This window comes from Callorhinus ursinus, unplaced genomic scaffold (assembly GCF_003265705.2).
Source record: "Callorhinus ursinus isolate GAN/ISIS: 27379988/994484 unplaced genomic scaffold, GSC_fseal_2.0 scaffold12, whole genome shotgun sequence".
Classification (NCBI taxonomy): domain Eukaryota; kingdom Metazoa; phylum Chordata; class Mammalia; order Carnivora; family Otariidae; genus Callorhinus; species Callorhinus ursinus.
The window spans coordinates 16,145,094-16,159,961 of NW_027397074.1; the positions used below are offsets into that span (position 1 = coordinate 16,145,094).

Genomic DNA, 14,868 nt, shown 5'->3' on the forward strand with positions numbered 1-14,868 from the left:
GTTTGGATCCATAATGAGTTGACATATGGCCAATCATATTCCCAAATGCAGCCTCCAACTAATAACAGAATCATTGCTTTTATACTTATTTTCAGGTGGGCAAAAAATTTTAAAAACCCAATTTTTATGAGAAGCAGATATATTTCAGTTATGTAAGCTCTTTTCTTTGCCAAAGGCAACCAGAGTCCCAGAAAGGGAAGATGAAATTACTAGAATATGAAGGATAGAAGAAATTGTCTTTATTAGTACTAAACTTAAGAGGTGCTTGACTTATTTATCTTGCGGTTTAAAGATTGGATTTTTCCTTTGGTCCTAGGAGGGACACAAAATTCATAACTCTTCTAGTCTTTCCTTAAACCCTTATTGTCAGGAAAATTAAACTTTCAAAGATGCCAGCAACCTGAAGACCCAAGGCTTTGCTGTTGGCAGAATTCATCCTTCTCCTGAAAGCTTATCATCAGAACTCCAGGTAAGCTTTCCCAGATGTTTCGCACACCCAAACATTCCTGTTTAGAAATGTCCACGTTTACTCTGCCCTGAGTCTCTTCCCCCATGTCCTCCCTTGCCAGCCTGCTCTCTCCATTTCTCTATGTGGCAGAACTTGGGAAAACTGATGAAGTAGGCCTAGTGCCAGTATTAAATGATTGAATGAAAGTATGCCTTTAACCTTGTATCTCCTTTTCTTTGTCATTTTTCTCCTCTTAAGGGGCTGTTTTCTGTGCCGGTCTCGACCACTCCTCCCTCTTCCCCAAGGCCTTTCCTTACAGTGCATCACATATTATCAAGGGGGCTGGCTCTAGAGGTGACTAACTTGATAGTCTATAGTTAGCATGTATTTGGGAAACTCTAGTTGACTTAAACATTTGCCCTCTAGGTGTTTTTGAAAAACAAAACAAAACTGAGGGATTTCTGGAGATGTCTGGCTTATCCAAAGAAATAAATCTCTAACGGAGAGGGGGATGGATTTCAGGCACTCTGGGAGATATTTTTGAATATGGGTATAATGAGTATTTTGTCTTTTGCTTACCTAGCATCCAAGGTCAGGACTATGGTGAGATGAGTGGGGAGCCTAGGGCACAACATTTGAGGAGGGGCTCACTCTCAAATAGACCCCCATGAACCAGGAAGTGAGGCCTCTTGGTGATCCAGTGACTTCCTCTTGTCCTACCCTTGCAGAATCCATTTCTCTTTATGCTAATCATATCTTTATTTTCCTTTGAAACACACCCTTGCACAATCTCAGTCCCTGTGGTTCAGGTGGAAGTGACAGCACTGGGAGGGGGGTTGGGTGGTGTCAGTTTCAGAAATAGACATATGACCTAGACCTGGCCAATCAAAGCACACAGCCTTGTCCACAGTGATTGGTTCAGTGATGACATGTGACCTAGGCCTGGCCAATAGGTATCTTTCCTGGAACAACTCAGAAGGAAGCATGTTCTTTTTTTTTTTTTTTTTTTGGTATACGTGCTGCCAAAGCCAGCACTGGAAGCATGTTCTTTACAGAAGGTTGTGGAGCTGCTTGAAGGTAAACCTAGGGCATTGTGAGGAGAGAGTGAGCCTGAGAAAGAAGCCAGTCAAGACAAAGGAGGGTGAGGAAGTGAGAAGGAACAGATTTCTGAAGTTGTTGGAACTCTACACCTGAAGAGGGTTCTCCACCCTGGGCTTTTGAGTTCCTCGTGTGGGTAATTGTGTGTTATCTATACCGTCCTGCCTAACGAAGTGGGACTGGGTGGGATGAGAAGGGCATCTGCTCAGTCTCGCTTCTCCAGTCAGACTGCCTCCTAAGGTGGCTTCATCACTCTGTGCAGCCAGAATGAGGGTAATATTTGTTTGGGGGAAAAACTATTTTTTTTTTTTTTTTGGTAGCAGATTTGGGACATGAGTGAATAATCTCTGGCTGAGGTTTCTCAGCTACTTTTTGGTAGATTTGGAAATTTAATTTCTTGTTCCAACCAACTTCTTTTTCTACTTCTTTCCTGCTCTCCTGGGCTAATAGAGCCACCTTCTCTCCCCTCCAAAGCATGAAACTGCAAAGGGCCAAAACCAGGTTCATGACCTGAATTTATTTACTGTACCAATCTCTAGGATTCCTGCCAACAAAGAACAGGAAGCAAAACCCAACAACATTTAGCCACCCACCTGTTACCCAAAAAAGCTCTGATGGGAAAATATGCCAGACACTGACAATATTGGAAACTGGGCTAGGTGATGATGTCAGGAATGATAATAAAGAATTTAAAAATAAAACATGCCCTAAAGACCCTAATTCTGTCACTAGAAATTCAAGAGAAGGTAAAAGTGGAAGAGTTGAGTGTGTGAGATGTTCTTTAAAAAGTCACTGACTAGAGGCACCTGGGTGGCGCAGTCGCTAAGCGTCTGCCTTCGGCTCAGGTCATGATCCCAGGGTCCTGGAATCGAGCCCCACATCGGGCTCCCTGCTGGGTGGGAAGCCTGCTTCTCCCTCTCCCACTCCCCCTGCTTGTGTTCCTGCTCTTGCTATCTCTGTCAAATAAATAAATAAAATCTTAAAAAAAAGTCACCGACTAGAGGTAAAGGGCAGTTACTTCTGGGATTTGGAAATGGGGAAGGAATCCCTGTCCACTTTGTCTGAGTCTCTGACTCTCTGAGTTGCAAGATCTGTGGTGCTTTGGCAGATTTCCCCAAGAGAAATCTGGATGTGGCCCAGGCCACACCTGCTAATCTCAGAGGAGGTCACTTGGCCATGATACTATCAAAGAACAAGATCTTCAGGGGCGCCTGGGTGGCTCAGTTGGTTGAGCATCCAACTCTTGATTTCGGCTCAGGTCATGATCTCAGGGTCCTGGGCTCGAGCCCTGCCTTGGGCTCTGTGCTCAGCTCAGAGTTTGCTTGTCCCTCTCCCCCCACTAGCACAAACACTCTCTCTCTCTAAATTATATATATATATATATATATATATATTTTTTTTTTTAAAGAACAAGATCATCAAAGCCTGAAGAGATGAAGAAATATTGAAGTGGAGTTAATGTTTTGGTAAATGCAATTTTTGATAAATGATACATGTTTTGATAAATTAAAGGAGATATTGTTTTGGTAATTCAAAAACTGAAAATAAGCTGTATCTCAGCCTCCTGGTAAAGAAGCTGATTGTCAAGTTGCTGGGAGAGTCATGTTTCAACAGTGGGTGGTGGCTCCTGTTAGTACTGGAGATATTGGTAAAGGTCAATCCAGTACGGCGAGCTAATCTGTGCCTGATGCCAGTGAGGAAGGTTAGTTGAACTGTTGAATTGTCATATACTGAGGAGGAGACAAAAAAAAAAAAAGAAAAAGAAAAACAAAGAAAAGGGTGAGTGTAGCTTAATCCATTGTTCTGTTCAAACAGAATTTGCAATGAAATGAGTGTAAAGCAGCTCGCAGGAGGAAAAGAACAAGAATAATGAAAGTATGAGGCCATTTTTTTTCCTGCATACTTTTGACTGTTTATAAAGATCAGTTACTTGCTAAGAGTTATTTTTCTTCCTTGACTTGCCTGAAAAATAACTATAAAACTTTATCATGCTGGTGAGGAAATGCCAAACACAGATGATTTGTTTTATATGTATAGATTATTTGCCAAACAATTGATTTCACTACTGTAGATTGTTTTTGGGTATGTAAAACTTCATTTGAAAGGATTAATTAAAATATTTGAAAAATTGATGCACAGGTGCGAAATTCAAGATTTTAAAGCAGTGCATAAGGAAGCATTTCCCCCCAGACATTGAGTTCTCCTGCCCGGAGGCAACCCTGTTGATGATTTATTGGATTCCTTTCATAGACAAACTATGCATATGAAAACATGTCTATTTAGTCTTAAAAAAATCCAAGTGGCAGCCTCCTAGTTACATTCTACGCCTTGCTTTTTTTCACTTAACAATGCAACTTAGAGATCATTCAGAAAGAGCAGTCAAGGCAGGCCTATTTGAATTTACGTCCCTACATGCCCAGCCCAGCTCCCTTTCCTTGATCCCCCCCTTTCTCTGCTTCGTTTCCATAGCTCTCACTACTTTCTACTGCATTATAATTGAATGATTCACTATGTTTATTGTTTGTCTTTCCCCTGGATTGCTGGGGCCATGGGGACAAAAAATTTTTGTGCCGTTTGTGGTCTGCTGTGTATGTAACACCTAGAATGGTGACTGGCACAGAGCAGGGTCTCCATAAATATTGTTGAATGAATGAATGAATGAATGAATGGATGAGTATTTCAAAGGAAAAATAATGCATTGGTAGAAACCCATAGAGAAATATGTAGAAATTGAAGATCTTTGAAAACATTCATGTAAAAACTGTATGGATGTGATTAAACCTCTTCACCAGCGGAAGCGGAAAGCTCAAGTAACTGGCTCTGTTGATTGCCAAACATTTTTGTGCTAAAATCGTTCAGAAAAGGCCAATGCCTCTGGCTCCTTATCTCTTGCTATTCCCGGGGTTCTGCTTCACCCTCCCCAGACTTCTTTTTCAGCTATAACCTTTTCATTTAATTACTTTCCTCCCAGCTCTGTATCTCCTATGTCTGCAGTAGCATTTTGTGAAAATGTAATGGAGTTCTGTGTCTTTTTTCTGAAAGCAAATTTGTAGTGAGATATCTCACTAAGTCCCAGCAGTTAGCACTTGTAAACAGGCTGTGGGAGGATGTCCAGCATTCATTATAGAAAACGAAGGAGAGCCTACCCTCTTTGCGTTTGGGGACCATACAGGAGGCACTGAAAGGGTTTGGATTCGTCAAAACAGTCCCCTGTGTTTTTATATAACGATTGCAGGAAAAAGGGCTGTTGGACAGATGCTTTCAAATGGCCTAAGTAAAAAAAATATTTAGAATCATTAAAAAAAAAAAATGAGGTGGAGGGAAACAAAATACCTTGTTCTCCTGGTCCCCTTTAGGTAGATCTCTGATTTGGTGGGGCTAGTGGCTATTTGGAATATTCTTAATTTGTGCTTTCTTGCATTTTGTAAAGCAGTGATTACCTAATGGATTTGATACATGAGGAAGACCACACGGAAAAGCATACTTGGAGGCGGTGGAGGGGTAGGTTATAATTTTTTATGTCATTCAAATATGAATTACTTAAAACCCTAGATCAGAACTATTTTAACTTTGAACTTAAATCCAGGGCCATTCCTATCTTAATGGCTATTCCTTAAGAAGAAAGCAAGAGATATATTTTAATTAAATACTAGAAATTTAAATAGAGAAGTTTGTCAAATCTTGTCAAAATCCACTTGCTAGAAATAAAGCCTTATTATTTTTTGGAGAGATTGACATCTTTCAATCCTGGTGCCCTTCTCCCCTTCAAAGAATAAAACCTTATTTGACCAGAGGGAAGGAAGGAAGCCAAGTAAAGGTCACCTAAGAAACCCAAAAAGATTCAGTCAAGTTCATTGACTTTAACTGTAGCGCCATTAGGACTCTGTAGAGAGCAAAATGGAGTCTCTCATGTCAAGCAGGGGCCTGTGTCAAGCAATGACGCAAGCAATTTACGTATTGTAGCTAGGAGATATCCCCAGGACCAGTGTCAGCTGACACCCCAGAACTGGGATAATGAGCAGAACCAGAGGAGGTCTGCGGGGGCCTGAGATCCATTAAATCCCTTTAGAAAGGAGAGGATTTGGGTAGCAAACTGTCAGACTCTTCAGACATGACCCCTCTATGTTTGACCACTTTAAAAAGGCAACTGCGGCTGAAGGCTCTGCCTGATGGATCTCCAAACAGAACCAGGATTCTTCGCTGCTTGAACATCAGAAGCGGTCAGTGCCAAGAGCTGACCCAGACCCGACCGAGGTCTCATCTTAGCTGTGTGCCCACAGACTGACTTTGCATGTGGTTCATTAACTTCCTGCACCCTTCTGTTATCTTGTGTGTTTGGGGTTTGTCTTCTGTCCTGCTCCGTGTGCTGTGTGAGAAGCCAAGTTTAATCACATGGTGAGATGTCATTGAATCTGGAATCCTGAACCTGCTTTATAATTGTGATTTAACTTTGCTTTACAATTGAACACAGCTGACACTGTGGAAAGACACAACTCGTGTGTGCGCCTTCATAGCGTGCTCATGACAGACCTCCTCACTCAGGGACATTTTAGTGAATTCTAAGAAGTCCAGGTTCGAGGCTACTATGCCTGAAAGGGAAAAAGGAAGAGACAGGAAAACTCTAAAAAACAGCCTCAAGGGCTCCAAGTACAACTGTCTGGGATACTTTTTGTAGGAACAAAACAATCAGGAAATGCTAAGGGAATTACCATATATGTCATAATATGTTGATCTTTATATTAATAGCCCTATTATGACAAGAAACATTATGTTTAGTGTGCTTCAATCATACAAAGAATGGTATAAAAACTATTTTAATGGCATTTCTAAACAAAATGTTTGTCATAAAGTCAGTTTTTTTTTTAAAAAGATCTTATTTATTTATTTGTTGGGTGGGGGTGGGGGGGAGAGAGAGAGAGAGAGAGAGAGAGAGAGAATAAGCAGGGGGAGTGGCAGTGGCAGGCAGAGAGAGAGGCAGGCTCCCTGCTGAGCAAGGAGCCCAATGTGGGACTCGATCCTAGGACCCTGGGATCATGACCTGAGGCAAAGGCAGATGCTTAACCGACTGAGCCACCCAGGTGTCCCATAAAGTCAGTCTTTTATACTGACCCACCCTCCTTCCCGAGAAACCACTCATAGTCAAGCATATCCACCTTTTCATAACTAATAATTGCCACACTTTCATTTCACAACTCTCATTTTCTCATCATGACCTCCATCCAGTCCATTCACCTAGTCTGTCCCACCCTTGCTGGCTTCTAACTTCATTTCCTGCTCTTATTTATTTTTCTATTTGTCACTTGCTCTTGCTTCCCCCATCTTTTCCCTTCTCTTACCCAACTGAGATTCCATATACTACTATGACTCTTTTCTTGCAAATGCTTTTTGATTTCCTTGGGTATCTCTTTGTGCATTTCCCTTATCTGGCAAAATCTCAACCTTGGTTTCCCCCAGCTAACTGCCTACTTTGCACCTCCACTCAAAGCAGCTAAGTGTTGCTGGAGAAAATCACACAGTTGTGCCGGCTGGAGTCATTTCAAAACCATGACCACACATGGCACATTACACTAAGTGACATCCTACTGTACCTGGCAAGCGTAGTCAATGCCTAACTCTCTGAAATGACTCCTTAAATCTCCACTTCTCTTCCCCACTCAGTCAGATGTTATGAAGTCACCATGATCTAATTTTCCTACCTCCAGTTCTAAGAGCCCACCATATTCATCCTCACACACTCTGCCGGGTCTTTTTGCCCTTGAGGCCATTTTCCACAGGTATGCTCTGGATCCCACCCCATGCTACCTGCATAAAGACCACTCCTCCAATTATCTTCTTCCTTTTCCCTGTCTTCAGTCCCTCCCTGTCCACTGGATTGTAGCTGATAGCGTTCAAGTAATGACTTCATACACTAACCTTGAGCATTTTTTCCCATTGTGGGATGTTTGTATGTTGTAGTTACTATGGCTTCTGCTTGGAAAGGTCTTAGCTCAGAGCTACAAGTGACTGCCTCATTGTTCTGGTCTCAGCTCAGCTTTTCTTCTTGTTGCCTTTAATGACCTTAGCTCCGATTAGCTCTCCCATCCACCACCGTTCAGGTAAGCACTGTATGTCGCATTACATAGTTTTATTTTCCTCATGGTACATATCACCTGAAAGTATCTAACTCTTTATTGATATATTTATGTGTTTCTTTTCCCACTGGAGTGTAAACTTGTTGAAGGCCAGGGACCGTTTCTTCTTCATTACTGTGTTACTATATTGCTGGAGAACAGTTACTGGCATTCAGTAGGTGCTCAATAAATACTGACTGATGGATTGATTGGATTGACTACTTAAAGGTAGTAATTACAATAATTTGGAAGACATTGTTCCCCTGGGTCCTTTCTGGAAAGGTGGGGTTAATCTGTTGAGTAAGTCTAAGGACTGTAAATCTACCAAGGACTGTATAGTATCAATAAGTAGGTGAACAAATTGGTAAAATATTTACACCTTTGAATGCATACTTCTAGGTTTAGGTGACAGTATTCTTTCTATTTTGAAGACATGGAAAATATTCATGAAGTTATATATGTGGACAAAGGCCATATCACCATGCCTTGGCACCTAGCTTTCAAAGTCTTAGGATATATAAAGGGTGTTGAATCCAAATAAGAATTTCCATATTTGGGCATCAAGCAGTCTCCCTTTTCTGAATGCAAGTATAAGTTGGTCTACCCAGCTCAGATACCATTTTTCTTAGTACCTCATTAAGAGTCTTTTTCCCCACTTTTTTATGACTTTATGTAAACATAAAAGTCTTAGTTTAGCAGAGTTGGCTACATACCACTAGATGAACTATAAATTTTTGAAAACTCACAAAGTGCTAATTTGAGAACAAATATAGACAGCATATCTTAAACAATTCAGTCATAGCTCCAACATGGGGTGGGTGATACTCAGCCTATTTCCTTCAAGAACGAGGAACACCCTTAGGCAGCAGTGACTAAGGAGACATCTGTCTTCATCCTGTTTTTCCATCCTACACTAGCCCACACCTTCCAGGACTGGCCTGGGCACAGCTCATTTCAGAGATGATTACCGGGAGTTTCTGGTTTGTGTCTATAATTTCTCAAAGTTAAGTCCCTAAAATATCTTAACTTTCTGTTTCAACTACACAGTCTGCACCAACTCTATTTCAGTTCTGTAGCTACATATACTCCCTGTGTTTATTGTTCAGATCTGCAGTGCTAAGAATTTATGATGTGCAGTTTTTTAAAAATACAGAAGTATCTACTGAGACTGTGTGTAAGGAAAAAAATGCTTTATACTTTGTGTATTTCCTGTCATCATCCACCAAAAGCCTCAGTAGCTAGCATGTATGAAATTTTAAGATTCTCTGATGTAGTAAGTTGAATTGGTGTCCCCCTGAAAGATATATCCCAGCCCTCAGCCCTGTGAGTCCCCTGCGAATGTGAACTTCTTTGGAAAGTGGGTCTTTGCCGATGTAATTAAGGATCTTGAGATGAGATCATCCTGGATTTAGGGTGGGCTCTAAATCCAATAACCTGTGTCCTTGTAAGAGAATGGTTTAGAGACACGGAGAAAAAGGCCAGATGAAGACAGAAGCAGACCCAAGCAAAGGGATGTTATGCAGACCCAAGTGAAGGGATGCCAAGGGTTGCTGTGAGAAAGGCCTGGAACAGGTTCTTCCTCAGAGCTTCCAGAGGGAGCCGATCCTATTGAAACCTTGATTTTCACCTTCTGGCCTCCAGAACTGTGAGATAATAAATTTTTGTTTTTTTATGCCACCAGTCCTATGGTAACTTGTCATGGCAGCTCTAGGAAATTGATACACTTGGTTTTAGGTGGGAAAATAACAGATTCTTGGCTTGAGTAATGCCATGAAAATCCTCACCTATTACTGATTATTTCTTCTTTTATGGTTATTTCCTGTCTCATAGATCATCAGTTGCCCACTTTTGCTGAGATACCGTATTAGTTAAAGTGGTTGCTCCTAACCTTTGCGATAAAGACAACCCAATACCAACAACAATCAACCAACCAAGTAAATAAAAAGAAATCTGTACTTCTGTGGCTTTGCTTTGTAAGTATTTCATGTATATTATTATAAACACTACAATTAGCATGCATTTTAAAATATTTTAATGAACAATGCCTAACTTAGAATTTTGGTGAAATGAACCTTTCTTCTCTTAGAATTTTAATCAAAATATTGCAGAGAGAAATATACTTAGCAACATGATCTTGGATAGTTAAGATTGTCATATGCAAATTATGGGTTTTCGGGACACAGAGAGTAAATCATGTGAGGCTGGAATACCTGAAAGAACACCACTGTGCTCATCCTTCTTCAGGGCCCTTCCAGGAGCCGGTTTAGTGGTAAAGTGAATTTCTCGGATGTTGCTTGTCAGAGGGTATCAGAGATTCTCTGCATCTGTGGACTTCAATCTTTCCTGTGCTGGCTGCAGTCACAGTTGTGGGTCTTTGCTGTCTGATCACTCATTGACGTCCAAATAGTTCTAGAAGGTAAAAAGCTTGTGTTTATTTTGGTAATAATTGCAGTTGGTGAACACCAATTATATGTGTTCTATTTATAAAAGGGACAACCAAGGGTTCTTAACCTGGAGTCTGTGAATTCAGGTTCGCAGCAAAAATTCTCTATTTTTATGAAACCCAAACTGAAACTCAATTGTAATTCAATTTCGGTTGCTTTTGTAAACTTACTTACGCATTTATCAATTTTATTCTGAGAAGGGGCCCATGGGCTTCACCAGAATGCCAAAGAGGTCGATGGCACAGGGAATTTAAGAACCCTTGCATTAGTTCTTAGAAAGACAACAAGGGTCTGAGGCCCCTAAATCATTTGCTTCTGCAGGCCTAGGTTATTTAGCACAGTTCCCTTCAAGGGCATCGATAAATGGCAGCAAGTAACATTCCAATTTTCCAAAAATGACTAAGCTCTTTTTCTTTTTAGTTACTTGACATTTTATTTACATCGTGCGTACCAGCTTTTTTTTTTTTTTTTTTTTTTTACATCGTGCATACTTTTTTTTTTTTTTTTTTTTTTTTTGACATCGCACTGAGCATGTTTTGTTCTGTTTTCTGCTGAAGGGTACACTCGGTTATGATCATTAGTCATTTGCAGCTCTCAGTTTTGATTCTGAATGTGTGATCATCTTTGCTCTGCCTTGGTCATGTACTGACTTTCCTTCTTTGCCTGGTCACTGGAAACGGGCTGCACGCTGCCCTCAGAATGTTGGTGCTGGAGGGCACTAAGTCATTTCATGGGCAAAAGGGGACATTAGAGGCAGGCCACGTGGAAGGGTGTCATGGAGTTTCCTTTAAGGAAATGAAAATGCTCTCTGTTTATAGTACTTTGCTTTTCATAATGGCAAATTATTCTGCTGATGCTGTGGCTTCCAAGTATACAGGTGTGGCTGAATTAACTTGGGTATGACACATAATTGCATTTCTCTTCCTGATGTTCAAGGCAAGTGGAACTTACTGTTATTTCTGGCTCTCTTTAGGGCCCCTGGTTATAGAATGCTCTCTCTTCTCTGAACTAAATTTTAAGAACCTTCAGCGACAAACACATCTGTGGCTCCGGTCACACATCCATATTGCAGTAGCAGAATCATTTATTCATTCGACGAACATTTGTTCCGGGCTGACTACTAGGCCTGTGCTGTGGATTGTGACTTCACATGCTGGCCTCGTCCTTTCTCTCGGGAGGCCTCTCCTGTGATTTTTCAGAGGCTGGAAGACCTCATGCTCGCTTAACTGTCTCCCTCTCCAAATCCGATTCTCCTCCTCAGGAACCCTTGTGCTCTTTGTCCCTTCCAGGATCTTATTCCTACCAATTTTACTCCCTTTTATGCATTTTCAATCTCTGGGGTCACTGGTCCCTTCCCCGCTCCCTACAGTCAGGTGGTTCAATATTCAAAACAATGACAGCAATGACACCCCAAACCCACCGCCCAAACACAAATGAAAGAGAAGAGGAAACACTTGTGACCAGGCCTCTCCTCTCTGCTTCTCTTCCCCCCAAACACACTTGGCAGATCTCATTCTCCTCACGAGTCCTACCTCCTTACCCCTGGGACCTACCTCCTTACCCTGGGACCTACCTCCTTACCCCTGGGACCTACCTCCTTACCCCTGGGACCTTTGTCATTTCATATTCTCTCTCATCAGCCACTGGAAGTGCTCAGTGACTTCTTAAGGTGAATTTTGATGGCTAGTCTCAAATTCTCAATTTTTTTCCTAACCTCTCGGAGGTGTTTAAAAATGCGGGCTACCCCCTCCTGCACTCTTTTCTCCTCCCTTAGTGTCCCTGGCACTGTGCTATCCTGATTTCCTTTGCTTTCTCTGGGGTTTTTTAGTCATATTTTCGCCATCTGTCCATTCCCAAATGTGGCTCCTCCCCCAGGCTTTGCTTGCCCTTCTTTCTCTCTCCCTGTAAAACTCTGCCTAAGAGAGCTTGTGTCAACTGTGAGCCCTGATGAGCAACTGCCATATCTGCGGCTGCTGGATCGTCTTTTCTCCTGGACTGATAGATGTCCCCACAGGGGCGAGGCCGACGCCTTGTGTACGCATGAGCTCTGGCCCCTTAACCTAGTGCTCCTCCTGCTTGCAGATGGAGTTACTGGTCTGACTCTTGAAGTCCCCCAGGCCCCAGACCTGGGACAGTTACCTTTGACTCCTGCTTTCCTCCTTTATCCCGCACGGCCATTTGGATGCTAAGGGCCATCCAGTCTTCTTTCTTAGCATTTTCCGTACCATGTTCCCCCTTCTATTTGTACAGGCTTTTCTTTGCTAAGGTTCCTTCCCCATTTCCAACTGATCTCTCTTATCTATCCCCCCCAGCTTCCATCCCCCACTCCCAAACCCATTCACCAGGTTCCTTTTCCCGAAGCGCTGTTATGATTAGTCTGGAAATGTTTGTTGGTTGGTTTCCCACCAGCTTCATTGTTCTTGGGCACATGCACATAGCTGCAGACCCAGGCCATGAATCTATTCCCTTTCCTACTGTGGAACAGAATGGGAGGCTTGAGGGATTGTGGCTATAGATAGCACATATGGAAAATAACCTCTCCTCTTACCCCTCCCTCCATCTGTTCCTCCTTCCTCCTTCCTCTTCCCCTTCCTCCCTCCCTTTGCCTCCGTTTCTCCTTCTTTCCCACCTCCCTGCTGTCTTCCCATTCTCCTCCTTTTTCTTCCTTCCTTTTCTTTCTTTTGGCCATTATATCCTAGTGAATGGGCTATTAATTGGCCTTCTGCAGATTCTGCAATATTACTATTTAAGACCCTGGTTTTAAGTAATGGAAACCAACTCAAGTGAGATGAAGGGAAATGGGATACAGCACTAAGAATACAGGTAGGTCTCATAGGACTGGAACAGGGACGGCAGAACCACTGGCTACTCTCTTTGTGTCTGTTCCTTGATTCTCTTTGTGCTTCTATTTCATCCCTCTCTCTGTAGACTCATCTGACATTTGTTCTCAAAGTGGAACATGGCCCCTCATAGCTCCTAAATTTACATACTTTATTTTCTGACAGGTGGAGACACAAACTCTCTGTATCTTGGTTTCAATTCCCAAAGTCTTCCTTTAGAGAATCTGATTTTCTGGCTCGGTGCAGTGTATACCTGAGGTCCAATTAACTAGGGCCTGAGTGGAGATGTTATGTGGTACAACATGGCTGCCCGTGGCTGGGTATACCTACCAGAATAAGAGAGGAGGGGCAATTTTCAGAGAAAGGAGAGGAGGTTAATGATTTATGAGTTAATGATTCAAGAGTTCCCAAAGTCAGGAACTAGGACTCAAGGGTGGGATAACAGAGAAAAGCTGCCTCATCTACTTACTAGCTGTGTGGCCTGGGGGTTTTAAAAAAAAAATTCTTTAAATTCAATTAATTAACAGATAGTGTATTATTAGTTTCAGAAGTGGAGGTCAGTGGTTCATCATTGTAACTCCTAGTGCTCATTATATCACCTGCCCTCCTTAATGCCCATCACCCAGTTACCCCCTCCCCCAACCCACCCCCCTCCAACAAGCCTCAGTTTGTTTCCTATGATTAAGAGTCTCCCTCTCTGATTTCAAATTGTTTTATTTTTCCCTCCCTTCTCCTATGCTCAACGATGTGGATGGAACTAGAAGGTATTAAGCTAAGTGAAATAACTCAATCAGAGAAAGACAATCATCATATGATTTCACTCATATGTGGAATTTAAGAGACAAGTCGCTAAACTTAACTAATATTTCACAGGGCTACTGAGGTAATCAAATGAGACAATAATCTCACAAAATACCATATAAATTATAAGGAACTACACAATAGATGTTTATTGTTATTGTTAACATACTTGGTTAGTATCGTAAATACCTATAAGAACATGGGAATAAGGGAATTAAAAACATTCTCTTTATAAATAAACTGTAAAATTAGTCCTTGTAAAGGGCAGGAAGTATCCATGGCCAGCAGGGCTAGACTCTACTATTTTATTTACTCTATTTACTTATTTATTGAGTGAATATATCAGTCAGTAAGGGGGTAAATCAGACATAAATCTTGATTATTTGGTGATTGATTCAGTTAGTCATAATTTCAGTGCTCCTTCTCCCCAGAACTGTTTGGTTTTTTATTCAACAGTTGCCTCCTCTTCTGAATTCCTGTATAATTTGTTCAACTTTTTGGTCAACTGTTATACTGGAAAATTTCATTAGCAGGCTTGGATTGATGGAAAGACAAGACAGAGACATTTTTTGAGTAAATCAAACACATTGCACTTAGGAATGCAGTCAGGATAAATGATGGCAAGATCAGTAGCAGCATCTGGTACAAAGATACGAGTTTCCTAGTGCCCTCCTCTAACCAGGGATTATGTAATTGTGAGTGCAGATTGCAAGTCTTTCTAGAAGTGTAAGTTGTCCCTTTCCATGCTCAGTGTTTATGCATAAAGCTGGAGAGGGCCTACACATTGTCTAGTCTGGATACATGCTGATACTTCCTTCCTTGCTCCAGGTCATCAGTCTCAAAATTATAGAGTGCAAAATTCAGTCATATCCATTACCCTCAGAGGATAGTTCAGCTGATCCAGCCACATTCCTGAACTCAGGCTTATAGAAGCAGAATAGGCATCAGTTCCCCAGAATTCTTGGATTCATTCTAAGAAGCTCTTAGATCATCTAAAGGGCATATTCTACAAATCCTAGAGCATTCAAAAAAAACCATATAGCCTTGTGATATTCATTTGTGTGTTATCTCCCCTTCTAGATGATACATTTATTGAAAGAAGAAATTGTAATTTATTTATTCTTATG

The 14,868-nt window shown here is 41.6% G+C and overlaps 1 long non-coding RNA gene across 1 annotated transcript in view; it reads left to right on the top strand.

The window, feature by feature from the left end:
- LOC112825153 (uncharacterized) overlaps positions 1-14,868 on the top strand; it is a 322,912-nt gene that overhangs the window by 1,921 nt on the left and 306,123 nt on the right. Inside the window, exons 2-5 of the long non-coding RNA XR_012380197.1 lie at positions 371-469; positions 4,980-5,047; positions 9,487-9,629; positions 9,901-10,072. This is a non-coding gene — a long non-coding RNA (uncharacterized lncRNA). The remainder of the gene's footprint in view (positions 1-370; positions 470-4,979; positions 5,048-9,486; positions 9,630-9,900; positions 10,073-14,868) is intronic.